We start from the raw sequence: 25054 nt of genomic DNA, 5'->3' as shown, positions 1-25054 counted from the left end.
GATTTCTAAGGTAGGTGATTGTACCACCTCCGGAGGGAGCCTATTCCACAGTCTGGACACCCTAACTGTGAAGAGGTTTTTCCTAGTGTTAAGCCTGAAATGGTCTTCCAGGCATTTGTGGCCATTACTTCTGGTTTCCCCCACGGGTGCCCTGGTGAACAGTTGTTCACTGAGCCCCTGATGTATTCTCCTGATGTAGCGGTAAACTGCTACCAAGTCTCCTCTCCGCCTTCTCCTTCTTAGGCTGAAGAGTCCCAGGTCCTTCAGCCTTTCATAGATTCATAGATGTTAGGGTCGGAAGGGACCTCAATAGATCATTGAGTCCGACCCCCTGCATAGGCAGGAAAGGGTGCTGGGTCTAGATGACCCCAGCTAGATGCAAATCCAACCTCCTCTTGAAGAACCCCAGGGTAGGGGAGAGCACCACCTCCCTTGGGAGCCCGTTCCAAACCTTGGCCACTCTAACTGTGAAGAAGTTCTTCCTAATGTCTAGTCTAAATCTGCTCTCTGCTAGCTTGTGGCCATTATTTCTTGTAACCCCGGGGGCGCCTTAGTGAATAAAACCTCACCAATTCCCTTCTGAGCCCCCGTGATGAACTTATAGGCAGCCACAAGGTTGCCTCTCAACCTTCTCTTGCGGAGGCTGAAGAGGTCCAGGTGCCCCAGTCTCTCCTCATAGGGCTTGGTCTGCAAGCCCTTGACCATACGAGTGGCCCTTCTCTGGACCCTCTCCAGGTTATCCGCATCCCTCTTGAAGTGCGGTGCCCAGAATTGTACGCAGTACTCCAACTGCGGTCTGACCAGTGCCCGATAGAGGGGAAGTATCACCTCTTTGGATCTATTCATCATGCATCTGCTGATGCACGATAAAGTCAGTTTGGTGCTGCTGAGCCTTTAGGTATGTTGGCAATTGTTCGTGCTCAGGTGGAGCACTTTACATTTCTCAATGTTGAACTTCATCTGGTTCCAACCTGCCCAACTTGCTAGCTTGTCTAGGTCTGCCTGTATCTGCAGCCTATTTTCATGCATGACCATGCTCCCCCATAACTTGGTGTCGTCTGCAAACTTGGCCAATGAGCTCTTCACCCCAACATCCAAATCATTGATAAAGATGTTGAAGAGTACTGGACCAAACATGGACCCCTGTGGGACACTACTGGCCACTTTATGCCAAGACGATACAGATCCATTTATTAGGACTCTCTGGGTCCTACCCCACAGCTAGCTTCCTACCCACTTCACTGTCATGCAGTTAAGCCCACAATCTTCCAATTTTCCCATGAGAACACTGTGGGATACCAGATCAAAGACCTTTTGGAAGTCAAGGTATACAATGTCGATCCCTCTCTCTGATTCAGGTGGTAAGTTACCTGGTCGTAGAAGGAGATGAGATTGGTAAGGTAACACCTGATCACGACGAAGCCATGCTGGCTATCATTCATAATCCTACCTTCTGCAAGCCTATTGCACATAGACTCTGGAATGAATTTTTCCAGGATTTTCCTTTCCCTTCCCTTGCAGCTTAGGATAGAAGTTAGGCTAATTGGCCTATAGTTACCCAAGTCATCTCTCCTCCCCTTCTTCAAGATGGGCACAAGCACAACACTGGTCCTTTTCTAGTCCTCAGGGACCTCTCTGGAGTGCCATGAGTTTTGGAAGAGTTTCGCCAGGGGTTCTGCAATGACTTCAGCCAGCTCTTTCAGCACTCTCAGATGAAGTTCATCTGGCCCTGCTGATTTATATATGTCTAATTTTTTTAACTGATCATACACCAGTTCAATGTCAATAGCAGGAAGACGGTTATTCCCACTATGCCTATTCTGTGCCCTATCTGGCATGATTTTCCCCTTGGTCCAGTAAAATACTGAAGCAACGTAGTCATTCAGGACTTTAGTCTTCTCCCAAGTGTCAGTAACCAGCTATCCTGAGTTGTTGAGCAATGGCCCCACAGTCCCATTTGTTTTCTTCCTGTTCCCTATGTACCTAAATAAGGACTTGTCCTTGATTCCTGTTTCTGATTTAAATTCAGTCACTGCCTTAGCCTTTCTAATCTGCTCCCTACAAGTATGGGCTGTTGTTGTATAGTCCTCTTTGGGGACTATTTCAAGCTTCCATTGTTTGTACGCCTCTTTCTTCTTTTTTAACATGACCATGATTTCCCTGTTTAGCTACAAGGAATTCCCAGCTTTCTCGTATCTTTCCTCCGTGTGGGAATGGACTTCCTTTGTGCTTCAAGGATCATGTCTTTAACAACTCTTTGTGCGTTCCTTTTGCCTTTGGTCCCTGGTCCTGTAGCACTTCCCCTACTATTGTCTTCAGCTTGTTGAAATTTGCATTTTTTAAGTCCAAAATGTCAATCTTACTATCTAATTTGCCTGCCTTGCGATGGACAGTGAACACAATGGTTCCATGGTCGCTGTTACCCAGGTTACCCTCTATGTTCAAGTTGGTTACCAGATTGTCTCCTTTGGCCAAGACTAAGTTTAGAAGAGCATTACCTCTGGTTGGCCTGTGCACCTCTGGAGTTAGGAAGAGCTCTTCGATGCAGGTCAGGAAGGAACGTGACCAATCCAACTTGGCCAAGTGTTCCTCCCAATAGATGTCTGGATAATTGAAGTCACCCATGATGACCATGTCCCTTGCACTCGTGGCCTCTGCCAGTTCTCAAAAGAATCCAGATCGAGCTCCTCCCCTTAGTTTGGTGGTCTGTAGTATACATCTACAGTTAGGTCTCTCTCAGACCCCCCTCCCCCCACCCCCGCAGTTTGACTCAGAGGGTTTCAAGCCATTCTTCTTTCAAGCCAATGTAGGCCTCCAAGGAGGTGTACTGCTCCCTCACATCGAGAGCTACACCTCCACCTTTCTCCTCTACTCGGTCTCTTCTGTGCAGGGTGTAACCCTCTGTGGCTACATTCCAATCATGTGAGGAGTCCCACCAGGTCTCCGTAATCCCTACTGGATCGTAATGCCCACTGGACAGCAGGAAGGCTAGCTCCTCCCACTTGTCCCCATGCACCTGAGTCTTCTATTGAGACCCTTGACTTCCTGTCACACTGAAGGAGAACTATTCCCTCAGCTCCTGCAAGAGTGGCTCTCCTAGTGTCCCCATCTACACAGCTTTCTTGTATGTTGGTTCCTTGGCATGCTACAGTTAGTGTTTCCCAATCCCCCAGCATGACCAAGATGACAAACTTTGGTACCAAGTCAGTGATTCTTATGAATGTTCATCTTTCAAGGAGAGGAAAAGTAAAAGCACAGGAGCTGGAGTCTGCAGTGGAACACAAGAAAGATGGTTTCAAGCAGAGATTTACAAGATTGGATGCTTGGGGCAGAGAAAAAACTACTGTATCGCTCATGACTGTTATTCCCTCTAGATTCTTCCATGGGATCTAGTTTAACTGAGTCTCAGGAGCAGTCTTTACCCAGAAAAAAAGCTATTGGTTTTCCTGACACCCAGAGATGACTCTTATTAATTATTTTCTGTAACAAAAAGACTGTCTCTGCCTCACATATCAAACTGATCTCGATGGGACTTATATCCTGTGCCAGCAAAAGCAGACTCACTGATTGTATTAATCACTGTCTCTTCTCTTCTTGCCTTGGAATTCTGCTCACACCTGGTGCAATGTCTAATCTTAAAAATAATTAACCATTATAACCTTTCTTCTAAATATAGCTCAACAAAAGTTTCCCAAAAGAGCATTATACAAGCTTCAGTAGCTCGAGCTGGAACTGACCTCATACATCAAGCATTCAGAGCAATTTACCCCTGGTACTGGGAGTTTTATGCTGTTTCTCTTGCAAACCACCTATTTGATAACATTTGTCATGCTTCCTCTGTACAAGAACTTTCATGGTCTCTTGACTGGCGTCATCCTGGCTTCCTTAATGTTTCTGTGACTAATGCACCTTGAGATCTGCTGAGTCTGTTCTTTCAGTGGGTCTGCCTTCTTCATCTCAAGTCTCCGTGGCTTCAAGCCATTATGTGTTCAGGTTATGGATCTCTTTCAGTGCCTGCCCAGGGGGTTGGAATGCCAAGCCAGCTGAAGGTCAAAAGTTAAACATCACCTATTAATGGCTCATGAAAGCATTTGTAATCCACAGTTTCTTAAAATGCACTAGTGTGCAAGTGCGCTAGATGTCAAATCCACAGCCCTTGGCATGAGCAGCTGGATGCAGGAGGTAGGGGTTGAGAATGGATCCTCTGCTCCATGGTATGTCACAGCTTTGTGGGACTGTTTTAACACAACAGTTCATGTAGTCTTCAATGGCCTCATTGTACCAATATCCTGCCTATGCAGAAGCACAGACCTGATGATCCAAAAAATGTACTAGATCATTTGGCTCTACAAATTTCCTAACCTGACTGCTCCCTGTAGGACAATGCATAAGAAGTTGGGAAGGTACAGAATTCTGTTATAAAAAGCTATACTGCAGCCCTTGGCAGCACTCTGAATCTTACCCTTTCCTTTTGCATAGTGGAACTACACCACAGGGGTTTTTTTAGCTGAAAGAAAAGGCATAATTTACTTTGTTAACAGTACTTTTCAAAAGTCATATTCCATTATCCTTTGCCCAGAGAAGGAATTGTATTATTGACTAAATCTTCCACTGGTATGAACAGCTGTTATTCCATAAACTTACTAAAATCAATGGGGTTTCTTACAGGGTTAAGATGGTGTACTAGCTTAAGTACCTGACAAGGTCACAGCCATTATTCATGGAGTAAAATGATGTATATTTTATAAAATGGCCCAAGTAGCTTAATGCAACAATTTCCATTGGCGTGATCTTTAACCTTTATAAATACAGACCAAAACAGAAGTCTCTTTCATTGATTGAGAAGCTTCTCTCCTTTCCCCTCTGCCTGATCCCCCCTCCAAAAATTAATCTAAACAGAAAGTAATAAGTGGAAGGATTTACTAGGAAAATGCATGGCACTTCTGTGATACTTGGAAACAAAAAACCTACTGTGAACAGAAAAGTGCTATTGATTATGGTAATGCAACAAACCTCAGCGCTTTGCCAGAGTGCATTCAGGTAGATTAAAGCTATTTAAATAGTATCCTCTGGAATACATCAAAAATCTGAGAAATATCTGCAGCTGTTTTTTAAATCACTATGTTTGTTACCAAGCCATTACTCAGATACTTGTAAAATAGTACACAGATAGATACTTGCTATAGTTTTGTTTGTTACACTGATGATAGCTTGAGTGCTTCTAGTGACTCAAGTAACAAGAAATAACTCAAACTAATCAAACTCTGAGACTTAAGGCCAAAGTACTTATCTATTCCCAACAAACAAGCACTGTGGAATGGGTAACCTATTATATAAGGCTCTCAAACACAGCATAGTGCTGGAAGTGTTTTTAAGCTGTAATACAAGTGACTGAAGTACCTCAGGAAATAAAAGAGGTAAATACCTTCAACCCAACCTATGGTAGCAGCTTCTGTGTTAGGAGAACTGGGTGGTGAATCATTCACTAAAAACAATTTGTTCAGTGAATGCTGCCTCTTATCCTATTTATGACTTGGCCATGGAAAGATCCAGCCTTTCCACACTGTGTTCAATATCCAAAATTGTTTGATAGAACTTGTGAACAAATTCTTGTTTTGAACTGTGTAAGCTTTGTAATCAGTATATGTCAAATGACCTGGCCTCCGTTGTTCAAACAGTGCAATTGGTCCACTTCAGGCAGGGTTTGGCAATATTTCAGGAGCAGTGGGCCGAAATAACCCAGCTTAGTCCAAGGCGGGCCAGCCCTTCTAATCCAGCTGCCACTGCCACCACCACTGCTGCCTGGCCCTGCCCATATGCGCATGCCTGAACTGAGCACCTGGGGCCCTAGCTGGACCCAGGATGAGGCGTGTGGCTTTGTGGCCCTCAGAGGGGATGGAGAGGTACAGAGGCAGTTTGCATGGGGCAGGTGCTCAACCGCCCATGTTTATGAGGCCCTTTTGGGTGGGATGCTTGACAGAGGCCACAACCAGTTTGCATGGCAGTTCCGCATAAAGGTTAAGAACTGACCAACATTTTGGTGTCCTGGCACCTACACTGCAACCCTGTGGTTTTCACCAGCAGGGGCAGCCTGGCAGAGCCCTGGCCCCACCTTGACCCCTCTTGGCACGACACCTTCCCAGAGGGGGGGCCCTCAGGTGTTCAGCACCCTGCCCCACCCACCTCCCCAGCTGCTACACCCACTATTGGTTTGGGGAGCCCTGGCCAGCAGCTGCCTTACCAGCTCTGCAGCACCCCCCCCCGCCACGAACAGTGGCCGGCCACCAGCAATGCCATCTCCTCCCAGGGTAGGGGGTGCCTCTGACTGGGCGCTGTCTTGAGACTGAATTGATTCAATCTTAGCAGGTTAGTCTAACCTGGCCAGGCTGAATCACTTTGTAACTGTAAAAACATCCCAGACATGCAGGCACATGCCTGCAGTGGCTCAGGCTAGAAGCCAGGGAGTGACAGAGCAACCCTCCCTTCCCTTCCAGAGGAGCTAAGGGAGGTGTGGCCAGGCCCTGGCAGGATTAGAGAGGGGATTCCTCCCCCCCCCCCACTTGATAACACAGCATTTATCAGCTCTGTTATCAGCATTTATCACCCCATTGAAAAACAAACATGCTTTCTCATTAGTTCAAATTGTTCTTAAACAGAGGGACGTTACAAGCTGAGCTTTGATTAGCTCCAAAAAGCCCTAAGCAGACACTGCTCTTTGCCACAGCATGGGGCATAGCCAGCATGTGGTCTGCTAGCTGATGCTGAGGTGCTTAGCAGCGAGTGGGGAGGGGAGGGGGAAAACAGGAGGAAACCAGGCAGATGTTGCCGTGCCTGCAAGTCTCTGCCGGAGCTGCAGCCAGGGAGCAGAGGAGAGGGGCCAGCCTTGCTGTGGAGCAGAGAGGCAAGCCCAGAGAGCATGCCGGGATGCTGGGGGTGTCTGATTTAATTTAAAGCAGCAAGGGGTCTGGGACAGACATTGTATAAACCGGTTTGACCCAAATCAGTTAAGTCTGATACTACATTCAACCAGGTTTATCTCAAAATGGTTTCAGCCATTTTCAAACTGGTTTATGTACACTGAGCTTCTGTTCTGTTACAGGTTTAAACCAGTTTCTGATCACTTAAACTGGTTTATGTGTAATGTCTGTCCCTAGCCTCTGAGTTCTTAGCAACAGAAGAAATGCCCTATTATATTTCTGTAGTAAAAAAATTGTGTAAAAACTAAGAGCTGGAATTTTCTGGGAGGTGTCTTGAGTCTAAAAAGGTTGAGAATCCCTGAGCTAGCTATTTTCAGCCATTCATGAGATATATTTTTTATGATAGGAAGACCCAGTAAAGAATGATTTTTTTCAGTTATTATGAAGGGGAAAAAAACCTGAGTTCAAACTGTACATACTGTGGTTTTCTACATGTGAATTATACAATTATATAGATAAATCCTTCATGTCCCATTTCTTTCTATAAAAATTCAGTGTTCACTCGATAAGAATTACATAATTATGATGGAGTAAAATAATCAAATATACTTCCTTCATACTCATCGCTAAAACATAAGATAATTCTGGAAAATGGATGATAGTCTCTGTCTTATTGAGCCATGAAATACTGACGAGTATCCAGTCCTTTGCAAGCATCATCTGGCTTGACAGGTGCTACAGAATGCATAAGTCACTAGTTTTTAAGCTGACTAATTATCAGGAGCAAATTCCATTGTGATTTAGTAAATGCATACATTTGGAAATAACATATTACACTTTAAAAGACAGTGAATTAGCCAGAGTTTTTTGTGTATAAACAGAAACGGTGGCAGGGATTCAATATACCAACTGATTACACCCTGGTGATGTGTTAGACCACTGACTAATTAACAAGATTGGGCTATCTTTAAAGCCATGTTGAGTCTAGTGCACTTATACCTCCAGAAGTCTTATTTCTTGAAAGAATTCCACATGATGGCCTCAATAGTCTCTCCACACTTCCAGTACTCATGACCACTTTTAATGCTCACTTTAAGTATGAGAGAATTCAATGCAGCCACTGAGGCAAGCTAAGAAATCATTGATGCAAATCGCTCCACTAACTGAAATGGTCTTTATATCAGGTCCCAAATCATATTTATTTCTGACAGAAGACTCTTAGATATAGTCTTAGCAGCCATTTTCTATTCATACTTCATAATTTCTCATACTTACCAACTCCTTAAGTTTCCTTTATGTAGGACTGAATCTTCAGGGCCTTCCATAGTTTACAAACAGGTTTTCAATAATGTTTCAATGCTACCATTTCCCAAAGCATCTTTCTTAGACTGTAGCAACTCTGCAGTTGATCAGATGGTTAAAACCATTTTTGTGGAGTAGCTGTGATAGATGAAGGATGTTTCTGTCAATCTACTTTTTTTGTGTTGTGTCACTATTTTTGAAAAGATAAGTAAAACTGCATTCAAGACCAGTGGCCACAATCATTCTCCTCTAAAACAGAGTGGAACTGGAATTTTTTGGCAAATAAGAGCAAAATTCCATAGGAGCAATGGCCACAGGAATGATGTTTGATTTCTACTTGCGCATTTTGGGAAACAAAATGGGATAACTAGGGGGAGGGAACAGATGCTCTGGGATTGGAGTTTTAAAAAAAGATGAACAAAGTAACAAAGTACTCCCTGTCTTAGCAAGAACACATAAGATAGCTACTTGCCAATGCATACATAGGGACGAAAGAGCTTTGCTTTGCTCACAGCCTTTAAGAAAGGACTGTATTTAAAAAATGTCAGACTGGAACTGATGGGGGAAAGGCAAATAAACAAAAAAGCCTTCCCAGAACCGCACATCCCAGGGATGCCACCCCCCCACTGCTGGAACCAACACCTATGCAGCCGCCCCAGTTGGATGGCCATACTATAAACTATGCAGAGACATCTGTGTTTGTATAAATGTGTCAAGAATTCGCTTTCCCAGAAAGGCTACTGCCTACCTTCCACATCCCACTCAGTACTGAAGTCCATTACTGCCCTATTATCTTCTTGCCCTAAGAGCACTATTATCTTCTTGCCCTAAGATCAAGGTGATCCACTAGAGATTAACTGGTTCCTGAGAGGTATAAACTTTTGTATGCAATAACCTACAATGCTAGAAACAGACTGGCAGAAAAAAACATTTTACAGAAGAGAAAGGGAGACTGTTAAGAGAGGCAATCAGGGGCATTACTAAGATCAATTAAGACAGAGGTCTGCAATGTTTTCTGATGGTAGGCTGGAATGACCGAGCTCAGATCCAAGACAGGCCTGTGAGGACCCAGCTGCTTCTGCTGGTACTTGGTCCCTTCCACCTAGCTGTGGCATGGCATGGGGAAAGTACCCAACCACCTAGCCACAGCACAGCATAGGTAAGATTCTCCATTGCCAAATGCTGCTGAAGCCCTTGCTCCACAGATCAGATCCAATGGCTCCATGGGGCATTTAAGTCCATGAGCCACAGGCTGCCAACTCCATACATAGAAGAAATATGACATTTAATACTTGGAAGGACACTGGACAGTCTATTTCATTTGGCTGCACCACACCTACACAAAGCACTTGTTCACGTATATTCAGGTATCTTCTTTCTAACTAGATGCAAGCAAATGACTATCACATCTAAGGGTTATCCACTTTGCTCTACATACTATATAACCTATTCAGAAAAAGATGCGTCTCACCCTGTCTAAGAAACTGAAGAACCACCTCATTAGAGTTCTATACAGGCCTGGGACAGGCCTATTTTGGCTTACAAACAGCAGCCCCAACCTCAAACAATGACTCTGAAGCAAAGGATTACCTAACTCCCATTCACATCAAGCCTCTATACCCTGCTACAGACCCAAATTCCAGCTGTATTCCTTCATCAACACTGCCTGCGTCTTCACTGCACCAAGCAATACAAATTATAACATCCAGGTTAATTTATCTGCTTCTCCATGAAATGTCGTATCTGCCATCACCTGCTTACAATGCCCTCTCTACTGTCCATATGAGCCAGATGGGACAATTCCTGCATAAAAAAAATGAATTAACATAGATTCAATAAGAACACCACCATCATAGAAAAAGGTCATGGCAAAAGACTTGAACATCCCAGGACCTCCCATTACTGACCTCAGTGTAGCTACCCTTAAACAAAAAACAAAATACACACACAAACAAAATCAAATTTTTCCATCCTGCCCCCGCAGCACCTGCTGACCCCCACCCATCAGCTCAGGCTGATGATTTTTTAGCAAGTCAGGGCAGAACACTGAAGAATTTAAATTTTAGTTAGCCAAGAACAAAACTGTTAACTTGTAAAGAAGCAGAAACCTTACAAGATGTTTTATAGATGCTTACATGCAATTACCTCCCCCCTCCCACACACACACAATGTACCTCCACAACTAGGCACTCATAAGGAAAGTAATATCATGAGCCCAGAAGGGATGAACACAAGTAAATATATATTTTGAACAAAACCTGGAACACAACAACTTGGCAAGGGAAGACAAGCTGCTGGATTTACTTCAGCAAGGATTTGTATTGTTATCGATTGTGCATCCATTATGATGTAGCATCTGGATGCAGACAGAGGAAAAACAACACTATTGACAACACAGTCTATCCAGACAGTCAAACCACCCCCTAATTTCTCTCCCCTTTTCCCAATAACAATATTATAGTTGATTCAACATAGATTAAAAGACTTTCCAGAATATTAACTCTGCTTTTCAAGTGCAATGCCTACGGCTAATTTTTTTTTTTGTACGCTGTGTAACTGAAAGAAGAATGAGTAGTTATGCATTAATTCATGTAAATTAGTGGGATAGTTTATGCAATACCAACAGTGTCAGAAAGCCCCAAAATATAATCTAGATTCTAAAAATGTTCAAAAGCAGAAAATTAAAAAACTCACTCTACATTTTACCCTGTGACTCAGGTTTTACAGTATGTATCTGGGTGTATAGTGGTTGTGCATTCAACTGCACATTAGTAAGACTATGGGTCAGATCTAGTTCTACCTCTGAGGTCCCTAGAATGGCAGTGACGTAAAAAAGGGTATGTCTAGACTGGGAACAACATGCCTCAACTGAGACAGCCACAGACATACTGCCTACTTACTCCCATTTGCATGCTCCAAACCTGGGAATATGCCAGGGAGCCTGCTCCTGGTTTGTCCCTAGAGGCCACTCCCAAGCATGCTGGTGATCAAGGTATGCTCAGAAGCAGCACAGACAAACCCTAAGTGAGATCCAGTTCCACCAAACCCTTTATGCCAAAAGTGAATAGTTCTCCTTTCTTGCTCTTTGCTGTGATTCACTTGAGAAGCTGTGGATGAAGGCATATTACAGAAGTCATGATTTTCTCAGGGACTCAAGCAGGGTGGAGAAGCATTGTTTGTTGACATGGTGGGCATGTCTACACATGCATATTAATGCAATGCAATAAACTCCGGTGCTTACTGCACCAGAGTTTATTGCTCCTGGATGCCACGTTTACACGTGTGTCCAGGACCACAGCATGTTGAGCCAGGTCAGAGCAGCCCTGGTTGGCAGGGGACCCAGGGGGTCAGTCTGCCTGCCGGGGGCTGCTCCTCCCAGCTCAAACGTACTGCGAAGGGGCTGGCTGGGGCACAAGGGTGCTTCAGTGTGAAGCTAACTGGCAGGCAGCCCCTGCACTGAAGCACCCTTGTGCTCCAGCCTGCTGGGGCAGCATCTACATGTGAGCTGCTGCAGTTTTTTACTCTGCAGAAGGTTAGTACTTGTATTTACAAGTACTAACCCACTGCAGAGCTAATTAGTTTACTCCACCCTAATAGGGGCGCATGTGTAGATGTGTGACGTTTCCTTCAGAGTTAGTCTACTGTGCAGTAAATGTTTCATGTAGATGCACCCTATGATGCTTAACAGGTGGAATAGGATGTGGTCCTTGGGCTACTTTGGTCCATTACTTAAACATATACAGTTGACTCTATCTGGAAAACATCTGAGGGAAACAACTCCAATAAGTCACTCAGTCTGGAAGTGTGTGTGAATGCATGTGTGCATGCATTCACCTGGGGAAGAAGAGGGATGGAGCTGGAAGCAATGGCAGCAGTTAGTCAAAGAGGATATAGGCTAGGGAATGGACGAAAGGAACAGACCACACAGGATGTTTACAGCTGGTGAAAATGACTGAAGAACAGTCAAACACCACTCCTATCTATAACAGTCCACGCAGCCTCTCCCCTTAGAGTAAAACTGCTCTCTCCTGAATGCCAGAAAGGCTTAGAAGGGATCAAAATTCAGTTTAAAATGGCAAGCTAGCTTCTACCTTAACTATGCAGAGGCTAACATCTCCCCTTAGTAGTTTTTAAATAAAAAAAATAGTCAAAAAAGGTTTAACAACAGGCTCAAGAAGCCTGAGCAAGTTCTCCAATTATTGGAGAAGTTTATGTTTCAAAGGGATTAAAAGCTTAGCTGTAGAAAAACAGGACATTCTGTGGCCATCTTCAGAGCCGTCAGGTAACATGGTAAAGGCGCTGCTTCCTTCTGCTTGTGAAAATTGGCTCTTTGCACCTCTTTCAAAGGGCAAATTATGTATCACACTAAAGACCATTAAAAGAAAAAACACACACAGTGGGGTCATATTGCAGTCTAAGATACACCCATGTAAATTTAGAGCAACCCTCTGACCTCAGTGGCCTTATTCTTGTGCAAGAGATCAGAATCTGGCTCATCATTACTTTCCTACCATTATTCCTCTGGGTAAACACGTACTGCAGTTACCACAGGAGGGCTGCACAAACAGGAATGGGAAGCCTGTTGGAGCCTTTCCCTCTAATTTGCAATCTCTCTAATAAGATGTGCTTCAAAAGATGTGCACTATTAAAACACGTAACAGCCCCCAAACAAAAGTTCTGCTCTCTCAGCCACCATCTTACAAAAATAAGAATGCGTATTCATAATGCTGACAAAAGCCACTGTGCTGAGGAGTTTTGCCACATAATTTATTTTTTCTAGTGTTACCCATATTTATGATGAAATGTTGTTTAAGTGACGGATATACTGCACTATTACTGCCAATTATTCTTACTGCACAATGCCCTATTAAAGCCAATGCAAGTATTCTATGCATTTTGATGAAATTCTGAGCAGTTAATATAATACATAGTAAAACCACAGTACCACACTTACAGAATGATATTCTTATCTCTTATGCAGCAGCCGCTGCCATATTAGCCCTATTTAACAGTATGTTTTGACTAAACCCATTAGAACATAAAGGGAGGAATTATCAGAGTGATGAAATACTTCGAGTGTGCAGGATGACCTTAAAATCATGCAGTGAGGACTCGCAATAACATCCTCCCTCCAGAAGGCAGACCTGAGGGAACATAAGAACTATAACAGGATAGTAGTTCCCCACAGCCTGCCACTGTTTAAGTGATGAAAAGAGCACAAGCACCTGCATTATACCTGAAAAACATGTGGTTACCTGCACAGACAATTAAATAAGGCCGTTGGGGGGGGGGGGGGGGGCGGGGGACATCTTCTATTGGATCAACTGCATGGTTGGGATAGACTTAAGCAAGGTTTGGAGTATCATAGTACTCTGAATACCTGAAAGCTTGTCACAGTACAGTGCAATACCAGAAAGGTCATTTAAATCTATCCCAACTATGCAGTTGAGTCAATAAAAGATATCACCCACAAAAACTCTTTCCTCTCATCTATTTTCTGCACCATCATAGCTGCATCACTTCAACCATACCAACACACACACACACACACGTTTGGAGGGGGTAAGTGTCACCTGTGTGCTAACATGTTACTTTTTTAGCACACGGGACTATTTGTTTTTATGTGAATGCATAATTGGCAGATTTAATTTAGTTGTAGGTGCTAAATTGATAAATTAGCCCTAGTCAGTCAGCAATTACACAAGAAACATTTGCAAAAAACCTCATACATTTAAGAAGTCTTCTCATGTATTCAAGTCTTACTATTGTTAAGTTTCGGGTAACATATTCAAAGCAGTATTTAAACATGTGCAATGCTGCTGTGCTCGCTCCCCCATTCCATCATGTGCATAAATGCCCATTCCTACAAGCAGCAAGGCATTTGCAAATCAGAGTAATGCTGTGTTTAAATACCCAATGTGGGTGCATAAAGGCACTTTTTAAAGGCACTGCCGAGATTTCGGATAGATTTGAAAAATCTCGTCTGTAATAAAATAAACCAACTGAGAATAAAATTTGACACTAGAGAAATATGGCCCAAATCAGAGGTATCAAACATACAGCCCAGAGAGCTATTTCACCCAGTCTACAGGATTCTCATAGAAGCTGAAAATTCAGGCATGGGTGTGAAGCCTATTGCCAAAATCTGGAGTCCAGAGCCCAGATGGGCTCCTTGAGAGAGAGAGAATTGGGAGGGGGACATGATTGGCAATGCTGTTAAGTGAACAACATTCAAACCTAGCATTTTTTCTGGTGTCAGAGAGCATTACAAGTGGGGTCCTGCACATTTTCACTGACTTATAGAAGGTACACCCATAAAATCTGCAGGGGATACCAAGCTGTTTACAAACTGATTTCTTTATGAGTGCATAGAGATGCACAGGGAGGTTAGATCACCTCACAAATGGCCATTTGATCCAACTTAGTTCACCCAGGTGCAGACCCTGCACTTCGATCTTTAGTTAGGTCAATCTAAAGTGCGAACTGTACAGAAGTTCAAGACAGTTAGATTGGTCTAAAAATGGCTGAACCAATATAAATTAAACCTGCCTCCGAGGTAGCCTAACTTAGATTGGTTTTGCCATTTATCAACTGTTCTGGCTGTCCTGAACTTCTATAGAGTTTCCAGCACACGCCCGGGGCTGGGAAAGCCCAGCTGCTGGCCCCAGTCCCAGGGCTGCACTTTTATGACCCCCTCCCTGGCACCTCCCCCCCCCCCTCCCATGGCACCTCCCTGGCTATTTTTAGCTCCCTGCCCCCTGCCACAGACCAGCAAGCTCCCCCCACCACACCTGCTAAACCCCCAAACCTCAACCCCATCCCACAAGCCACTCCTGGTGCGAGTTTTACCAGCATTCGCTGGTACTGGAAGCTGAGGAAGTAAGTCATGGTGGGGGGAAAGGCAGGTGGGCTGGGGGGCTAGTTTTCCAGAGGGGGTATTTGTCTCAGGGTGGTAGAGGTTAGGGGAGCCAAAACAGACCCTGGTCCCTGGGGCTGTGACAGCCCTCACCACTCTCCCAAGCCTGCCCCCCCATGGACCCCATGATCCTCCCCATATCCCACTAAACCCCCCTAGACCCCACCAATGCCCCCATGGACCTTGCCTGCCCCCCCCGTCCACCCTACAGATCCTGCCTATCCACTCCGCTCCCCAACCCCCCCAGAACCTCCTTGTTCCCCCAATCCTCCAAAGCCCTTTTCAAGTCTTCTACAAACAAAGATCGAAGTTAAAATTCAAAATGATCTTGATACACTGGAGAAACAGTTTAAAAAACAGAAAGATGAAATTCAGTGAAGACAAGTGTGAAGTACAACATTTGTGAAGACAAAATTAAATGCACAAATAAAATGGAGAACAAGTGCTAGCCAGCTGGATTGCAGAACGGGAGCTACGGATTGTTATAGATCACAAACTAAATAGAGTCAACACTAAGATGCTGCTGCAAATAACAAAAGGCTCATTCTTGGATGTATTAATAGGAGTGGCACATATATGACATCAGAGTTTATTATTCTCTCATCTCAAGGGCTGGGGTGGTGTGGGTGCTATGGTGCACGGTTGATAACTCAGAGTTCACATGTTCAAGACCACAACAGAAGTGCTCACAGCATGGCCTTGTTAGGTTGCAACAAACCTGCAAATTCTGCTAAATACCTTGCCACAAGGACATAAGAAGGGAAGGATTCTCTCTTGTCAGCACTGGTTAGGCCTCACTTGGACAACTGTGTCCTATTTGTGCATTTTCAGGATGTAGGAAAACTGAATTGTCGAGAGCAACAAATGTTATAAAAGTCTTAAAAACCACAAGTTTTGAGAAGATGAAGGAATTGAATTTACTTGCTCTAGAAAAAAGGCTGAATGTATCTGTGGTTTGATCACATATTTGACAAAGTTATAAATCAATGGCTATTCACCCACTTCTGCTTTTAGCTGCCCACAAGCTGACATTAGCAATGCGGCGGAGCCTCACAAGGAACTACACCACCACCCTAGTCCAATTCCAGCTGTCACCCAATGTTCCAAGGCATTTTTTTTTTATTTGATCTACAATTATGAAAGTGAAAAGGGCCCAGTAATAACACACTGCATTTCAGTGGGAAAAAATTCAAAGACAACCTGCATGATAAATGTGGGGAAACACCAGAGTAAAGGCACACATGAGTTATATAGTCAAAAGTTTGTGCTGCCAAAAAATTAAGCAAATGCCTCCACAAACCACTGCAGTAGTACAGGGTGTACAAAACACTCCGATCATAAAGGGTGTATTAGTGAAAGACTCGACCCAAGAGGCCTGGGCTTTATGAAGAAGAAATAGTAAGTGGAATATACTGTCCTAGAGTAAGTTACAATGAATGGAAACATGAATGTTCTGGCAGACAGGTAGCTAAACAGAATTCAGGGTTACAATGAATTACTCAGGGTCAGAAAAAAAATCCAATTAATTTCTCCTTACAGTTGATTACGCTGAAGTGAATTTTAACTAGTGGATTTAAAAGTTCAGTGAGGAACTCACATGTGCCTCAGTAATGAATTTATAGCATTCCCGACAGTTTGAGTCAGGTTTCACTAAGCAATTCCTTCTGATGGTACTGACACAAAATTCTGCCCATCAAGGTATCATCACATCTCCATCTTATGTTTGACATCACATTTAGAGTTTCCACTTAAAGGTCATTCCCCTAATTAAACAGCTTTCAGGGCAGGGTGATGTTACAGACTGTAGCCATTAGCATACGAAGAGACATTCTTTAGATTTTGGAAAAAAAAAAAATCAGTACTGAACTGAGGACTTGATCAAAAAGCCTACTGAAGTAAAAGAAAGTCTTTTAATTGACATCGGGGGGTCTGGATCAGCCTGAAATGGTCATACGTTCCTAAAGAAGATCATACATAGATAGATGCTATCAGGATTCTGGAGAGTGTCTAGGGACCAGCCTATCATGCTCATACTAAAACTTGTCACACGGCAGTGTATTTCAGTGCTTTAAATTCAGCTTAAATAATAACAACAAGAAGAAGAAGAAAATTCAAATGACTGAGTGCTGTTAACTTTGATGAAGATGTTGTCTTCTTATCAGTGAGAATTAAAAAAAATAATAGCTGTTTACCCTGCTGCTGGTTAGATTTCCTTACGTCGTGAGCCTACTTAACTGTCAAGACATAAGCACTGACAGTCCTTTTCCTCATACCAGAAAAATCTAGATTAACAACAAACATGGACTCAATTGCTACCACTTGCATTTCAGCCAAACGCAATTTGCAACAAAACCTGATCTACCTGAGGCTTTCATCAGTGCCTCACAGCTAAATAAACAGGTCAGCATTTACAAATGTCAGATATAGTATTGGTGTCCACTTTAAAAACCAAAAAAACAAATTTGCTACTTGGCAATCCATTCTGATGTGGTGAAATGTATTACCAAGTAATTGGAATGACAGTAGCCTATAAAACCCAGAGAAATCCACCTGCACTGTGCTTGAACTGACTGAGAAATTTTCTGTCTCATACACTGAGGATGGCCAATATTAAGATAAGCTTTGATATAACCTTTGGTATGTGGATGGACAACTACCTGACAAACCAGTTAACTCAGGCAGAAGAACAGAATACAGGAAGGACCCTTATGCATAGCAGAGTGGTACAGTGAATAGGACCATGGACTAGAACCTGAGTTCTCAGTCACTGAATTGTTGTGGGACCTTCATGCCTTTGTTTCCCCTCTGACTCCACATTATTAATTGTGATTGTAAACTCTGTGGGACAGAAACCATCTCTCTGTGTTTGTACAGCACCTAGCACAATGAGACCCTAATGTTACCTAGGGTTCTGAGACGGCTACAGTACAAACAATAATAAGCATATCTGGCTAAGAATGCTTGCTGCCAGCAAAGCTATGTAAGTTGGTGCATGCACGTGTATATCAACACACCTCAGCCAACAGGGCTGACAACAGATCTTTGTCTTTCAAGGGACTAGGTGTGACCTAGGCAGACAAAAGACTCCCAATGCTGGCAGAGCTATATCCACACTAGGGACCCAGCTGCTGTAGCACTACCACCATAAATAAAACAGCATGGCGAGGGGTGGAGCCAAAGGGGGTGCTCCCCACCTTTGAGCCCTGGTCCACCCAACATTTAAAACAGTGTAAGTGGTAAAACCATTTCCATTCAGGAGGCAGTGAGTAAGTCAAGTGACTGCACGGCTCATCATAATCTTCCTCAAGGGCGGGCAAAATACGGTCCATGGGCTGAATCCAGTCTGCCAGGTCATTCTATCTGGCCCGCAGGGCCCCTGAAAAATTTAGAAAATTAATATTTATTTGCCCCTGGTTTTCTGTCAAAGAGAACAAGGCACCAGGGGCAGTAGGAGCCAGAGGGAGCTGGCAGCAAGACCCAGCTACAACAGCAGCATGTCCCACCTGGCCCTGCCCCCACCCCCAGCCTACAGCCAGAAGCCCATGCCTAGCAGAGGCTTCTGGCCTGGGCCCCTGGGGCTGGTCCTGCCTCCCTCTGCCTGAGAGCGAAATTCAGATTGGAGGGGGTGATCGTCTCAGTCCTCTGGGCCAGTCCAGGCCAACTCCTGCTGAGTCCTATAGTCGTGGCCATGCAGCTGGGAACCACATGGTGCTGGAGCGCCATGACAGCAGGCAGGAGAGTGGAGAAAGCAGTGGCAGGTGGGGGGGGGCAAGCAGGCATATGGGAATGCAGCAACAGCTGGGCGGGAGTATGGGGCCAGGAGCGGGAGGGAGGTGTGTGTGTCTGTGTGTGTGTGTGCGCACGCAAGGGACAGAGTATGTGTGCGTGTGTGTTCATAGGGTGAGTCCCACATGCAGACCCTGTTGCCCTGTGGGGTCAGGCCAACTCTCAGGGTCTCAATATTGCACTGTTAGACAGGAGGGTGTGACACAATTGCACATATACAAACACACAAATCAATTAGGTGCATACATACACACACACTACCAACTCAAGCACATACACATCCAAACTAGCCTAGGCACATGCATACCTATCACCAATTCAAGCACATACACTATACACCCCAAAAGTTAGACAAAAATCAATTGTCCATACCCGCACACTCAGTACACATACACAGATCACTAATTTGTATATCATGCACAATGACATACATACACACACACACACTCACCAGTTCACACACATACAACCCACCTACACATAGGTAAGTTCCTAACTTGGATGGTACAGTATGTATGTGTGTGCTTGGGGTACCTGGGATACTTGGGGGAAGGTTAAGGTGAGAGAGAGAGAGTTGAAGTGTAGGGAGTGAAAGTTGCCAGAACTGGGATTAGAACCAGTAGACTACAGAGAATCTGGCTGAGGAACTGAGGCTTAGGGTTACTTAAGGTAGATTGGGGCTGGAAACTGAGGCAGACACCTGAGATATTGGCGGGGTGGGGCGGGACGGGACAGGTAAGTGGTGCCAAGGAGGACACAGCCAGGAAAGAGAGAGAGAGGCAGAAACACACACACAAGCACTCACAATGGCAGCAGGAGAAACAGGCTCAATGGAAGAACTTCTTCAGAGTTAGAGTGGCCAAGGTCTGGAACGGGCTCCCAAGGGAGGTGGTGCTCTCCCCTACCCTGGGGGTCTTCAAGAGGAGGTTGGATATGCATCTAGCTGGGGTCATCTAGACCCAGCACTCTCTCCTGCCTATGCAGGGGGTCGGACTCGATGATCTATTGAGGTCCCTTCCGACCCTAACATCTATGAATCTATGAATCTATGGAAGGGCTGGAGTCCAGGTAGGGAAGAGAAGCAGAGTCCAAGTCCTTGGTTGAAGAGAGGGTGAGGGTGATAGCTACCTAATCAGGCTGGAAAGGGGTCCTTGTCCAGCAGGTGTTGTCCAGAGGGGGGTCACCGGCAGGGCCTCTGGGTGGATAAGTGGTGTGGCATGGTGCTGATCCAGATGAAGAGGATGTCCCAAGGAGTCAGTTTTCACTACCCCTTTTCATGGGGCAGATTACCGCTGATCTCCTATGGGGAGGGCCTGTCCAGACAATGTCAGTCCTGTTCCAGAGGGCTCCAGGTGTTCTTACTGAGCATGAGCAGCCTTGGCGCAATGGTGGGTTGCCTCATCTTTTGTTTCTTGAATGCTGAGGGTGGTTCCAAGGGCTGGGTTGTTGGTCCAGGTACTGGTGTTTGGTCATTCAGAGGGAGCTATTTTGAGACCTACTGCCATTGCCTCTCAAGCACCCTCATTTATCCCCATTCATTCAGGAACCAAGTTACATAGCAGGGATATGTATGAGTCATGGGTTACACAACCGGGCCTGGGGACAAGATGGAGACTTGATAAACAAAATGGAAACTTGATATGACTTATGCTAACTTACATATGTAGGCCTAAATCATATAGTACTAGTAAAACAGTAATATAGAACAGTAAAAATCCATATAAACATAATAATTATACAATATAAAGAAGGAGAAAAAACAAAACAAATACAACTTGCTACCAAAATAAAATGCTGAAGCTTATACAATGTCTTAGCTCACTTATACTTATCTATAGGGAATAGAGAGGGAGAAAAAAAAGTCAGAAATGGTTGGGGAAGGGGAGGGAATGCATTTTAAAGGAAAAAAAAAAGAAAAACGGGGGTGTGACAGGTCGCCCTCCCCAGCGCCATCTTCCGGATCATCTGCGCCTTACACGGGGCACCCTTGGAGCCCTCTTGGACCTCTGCTGTCCCGCTCTATTCTCGTCTGCCACGTCTTGATGTTATTAGTATGCAAGAGGGAACTACCGATCCTACTGTGTATGTTGGGGGTCTCTCCTATAAGGTTCTGACCCCGTACCTAAGCCTCATGGGCTATGCGTGGCTCATACCACCCCAATACCACACCCCAAGCCTCGCAGATGGAATAGACGTTGTTCAGTCTCTCTCTGTCTCCCTCCTTCCACGCCCTCTCTCAGGGCCTTCTCTGTAATGCCGCCCTTCTCTCGGGCCTTCCCTGTAATGTCGCCCGGTCTCAGGGCCTTCTCTATAAAGCCGCCCTCCTCTGGGGCTTTTCTACCATGCCACCCTCTCTCAGGGCTCTTCTACCATGCCGCCATCTCTCAGGGCTCCTCAGTAATGCTGCCCCCCTTCTCCGAGGCTCACCACACTGCTGCCCCCTCCTCCAGGGCTCACCACACCCGCACTGGGGCTTCTCCACCACGCCCCCTTCTCTGGGGCTTCTCAGCTGCCCTTCTTCTCCGGGGCTCACCACGCCCGCACTGGGGCTTCTCCACAATGCTCCCTTCTCTGGGGCTTCTCAGCTGCCCCTCTCTGGGGCTCACCGCACTGCACCCTCACCGGCGCTGGGGTCCCCACACTAGTGTGAGTCCCCTATGAGGCCTCCTCCATCCCCTGATAGCCTCACCCAAACCTCTGGTTATAAACAACATAACAAAACACAAGCCCCTAGGCTATAACATAACTTAAAGCTGCCCAGCTTATAGCCGTCATCCTTTACCCGGCTTGGGCTGTACCTGTGGTTCTCGCATCACTGCTCGGGGAGCTCCTTCCTTTCTGGCTGCTGGCATAGAACTGCCGCCTGGCCTCCTGCCTGTGGTTTATATAGAAGCCAGGCCCTGCCCCTTCTTGTCAGCTGGCCAGGCAGGTGTGGATCATTAGCTCCCGCTAGTTGCCTCAGCAACCAGCACCTGAGGAGTCTTCCCAGCTTTCTCAGTAGCAGGCACCATAGTGCCCTGCTACAGGGGGGTTTTGCTACAACCCCACCATACACATGCACCCATACTCCCCCTCGCATTACCATACACGCAGACCTCCAAACCCCCTCACACACCTTAGCCACCCTCCCCCACACATTCTCCCACAAATCCCATACCTACCCACACCCCATATATCCACACACACCCCCACATGCTCCCTCACCCACACCCATTGACCAAACCTCCCACAGACACACCCACACCCTCCTCCATACTCCACATACTCACAGCCCCCCAACAAACCTATACCCACCCCCCATTTTCCCATCCCCCCCACTAATATACAAGAGTAAGACTTAATTTTAAGCTATTATATAATCACCTCTATGTACGGTACACAAACATATGTAAATCAAGACAAAATAGTTTTTGAAATCAAATTAATTTATGTTGTAGTAGAAGTTTGATTTTTAGAATATAATTTGGTATATTTCTCGTTCTAAAATGGCAAAACCCTTTGCTGAAAGGAGTACTTCTGGGAGCAAGTGGAGGGACTTCTGTTGGCAAAGGTCAGGGTTTAGGGGACAGTACTTCTGGCCACAAAATGGTCATCAGGGGGTAGAGCACCAGTCAAGGGGCGGGGCTACCTATGTGGCCCTCGACAGCTTGCCAAAACTCACTAAGCAGACCTCAAGTTGAAATAACTGCCCACCCATGATCTACCTTAATTCCTTCTAAATTCTTCATCCATAGGTGAGGATGATGCCCTTCTTTTTTAATGGTCCTGATGTTCCACTAATCAAGCTATTCTTTCTTTCTTTTGCAATTCTGCTGTTAGCTGCTCCTGGTAAATGCAGCTCTTATTTCACAGCCCTACAGACTGCTTTTAACTCATTTTAAAAAAGTCACAGTGTTGGCCATGACTGGAAATGTCTTTTTTTTCTACATTCTGCCTTTCAAAAACAAGGTGCATGTTTTACTTGGAGAGTAGGGTATGCAAGAGAATACGGTATTCAGTCAGTCAGGCATAAGAAAACGATCAATAATAAGGCATCTCATAAAGGAAGTGTCCCCAGTGTGCTGATTCAGAATTTAATGAGGTCCTGTTTTATTTACCATGCTTATTCATGACCTGGAAGAGGGGATAAACAGCATGTGCATGAAAGTCACAAAAGAGGTTATTTTACAGAAGCAAATGAGAGGAAAAGAGCAATAGAAGAGCAATACATAAAAACTGGATAAAGCTGGATGTGAAGAGAGCAAAACAAGATTAGAACTTGAAAAATGCAAGCTGAGAAAAAATGATCAGAAGCTGAAATATTTAGCTGGTGTTATTTCCTTGAATTTTAATGAGAACTGGTCTTATTATGCTCTTACTAAATTGTTCAATTCCCAAGCACTCTGATAGGGTTAGGGGCACTTTGTAAATAAAATTATAATGATTATAGATACTCAATGGGAGTAAGAAACTAGGAAAGCAATAACATGAAATGACACCTAAGGGGCAAAGTGGACAGCAAATTAGATGCGAGCATGAAACAAGATATGGGAGCTGGGAAACGCAGCATGGTATTGAGCTGCATGTTCCAAAGCATTATTCCATAGACTCAGGAGTTGCTATGCATCAAAGGTCCTGCTCCTGCAGGGCACTTTAGCATATACTTAAGTTTAAGCACCAGCACAACCCCACTGAGGAATCATGGGTTTACAGTTAAGTACAGTTAAAGGACTGATGAACTCATCACTTATCTGGCCTTCTGTAATTCTGCTTAGAATACAGGGCTCCGGAATGTGTGCGCACAAGATCAGAATCTAGCCCATGTAAGACACTTGCTGATGCAGCTGGCCTGATGCCTACATATTCACATTACGCTGTAGGAGTGTTACAGAAGGAGAGGAATCAGAACCAATATTGACAAAGCAGGTGATGCTGAGCAGTTCTGTCAGAAAGCTGATAAAGCTTTTAGCTGGTTCTTCTGTGCCACCTGCTGCTGTTATAATCCCAGTTCCCCTTTCAAAGGAAGGTAGAAATTAGACAGACATTGAAACCAGGATTGAAAGCAGAACTCCTGTCATAGCCTGAAACCTCTGGGTTAGTTTTGGAGGTCTGACACCGAGATATACAAATAAGCAAAATGATTCTTGGATTATATGCAAGTGGCAACAAGAGATCTGACAACTGCTGGAAGAAGAGAAGTGTTTCTCATTAAGAATATGGAAATCACACAATATGAAGTTTGCACGTTATCAGTTTGGAAGAGTTTCCAGCCAGAAGCTTTTCAGACATGAAAAACCAAAGAACATTAGAAGCACCATTTTTTAAAAGGCTACTAGTCTATCTAGTTCAGAATCCTGGCTCTGAAAATGAGCCATATAAAATGTTACAGAGAACAACACACAGAATACCCCCCTACTCCTGCATGCCTGTACCACAGAGTAAGGAATTTGTATTCTTCCTGACACAGAGGATGCTAGGTGCTGAGGCTTATTGCCACTCAACTTCTACCACAAACTTCTACCACTTATTGCAACTCAAGAGACACATTGATATGATTGCATTAATGTTTTCCTGTCTACTAAACTGTCTGTCACAATAATATCCTGAGGCAAAGTATTTCACAGATTCTCATTACACAGAAGGTACATTAAATTTCACCTTTACATTTGAATGAGTGCTCTCCTATTCCAGTATTTTAGAAAAGCATAAATCTGCAACTATTTATTCGACTTCTGATCCAAAGAACACAGAGGTCACCTGAACAGCCCGCCATAACTTCAACAAGCATTGGATTATGCTCAGGGTAAATTAAGCCTCCTGTTCTGCTTTGAGGTAATTCCTTTGTGTGTAGAATGCCTGCACTCTATCTAGGTACCATGTATGTCCTAGTATTAGCACTTTGTACGTGGGTGCATTTCACCTTTGGAGAATGACCAGATAACAGACAGTTATAAATGTTTGCTAAAGGTGCACTGATACATTGGTCTGATATCAGATCAGCATCAATATACAGAAAATTTAATATATCGGAAATCATCCGTATCAGGCCAATAATTTGGCTGATTAAATGGCCTGTGCATGCACACAGCTGCAGCGCAGCACAGGTGGTGAAAGGCACAGCCCAGCAACTGGTAAGTCTGGTGTGGTAGAAGGG

The 25054-nt window shown here is 44.6% G+C and overlaps 1 protein-coding gene across 12 annotated transcripts in view; it reads right to left on the bottom strand.

The window, feature by feature from the left end:
• The window catches only part of TSPAN11 (tetraspanin 11), a 242771-nt gene that overhangs the window by 152395 nt on the left and 65322 nt on the right, over positions 1–25054 (bottom strand). The window contains exon 2 of one of the 12 annotated variants that reach the window (XM_059726708.1): positions 20050–20517. The exons of the other annotated variants lie outside the window; for them this stretch is intronic. The gene's annotated coding sequence lies outside the window, so the exon portion shown is untranslated. The remainder of the gene's footprint in view (positions 1–20049; positions 20518–25054) is intronic. 12 annotated transcript variants of the gene reach the window in all.

The sequence above is a fragment of the Alligator mississippiensis genome, chromosome 4 (genome assembly GCF_030867095.1).
Source record: "Alligator mississippiensis isolate rAllMis1 chromosome 4, rAllMis1, whole genome shotgun sequence".
Taxonomy (NCBI): Eukaryota; Metazoa; Chordata; order Crocodylia; family Alligatoridae; genus Alligator; species Alligator mississippiensis.
Note: the sequence above shows the minus strand (reverse complement) of the source record. Positions and strands in the feature narration are given on the sequence as shown.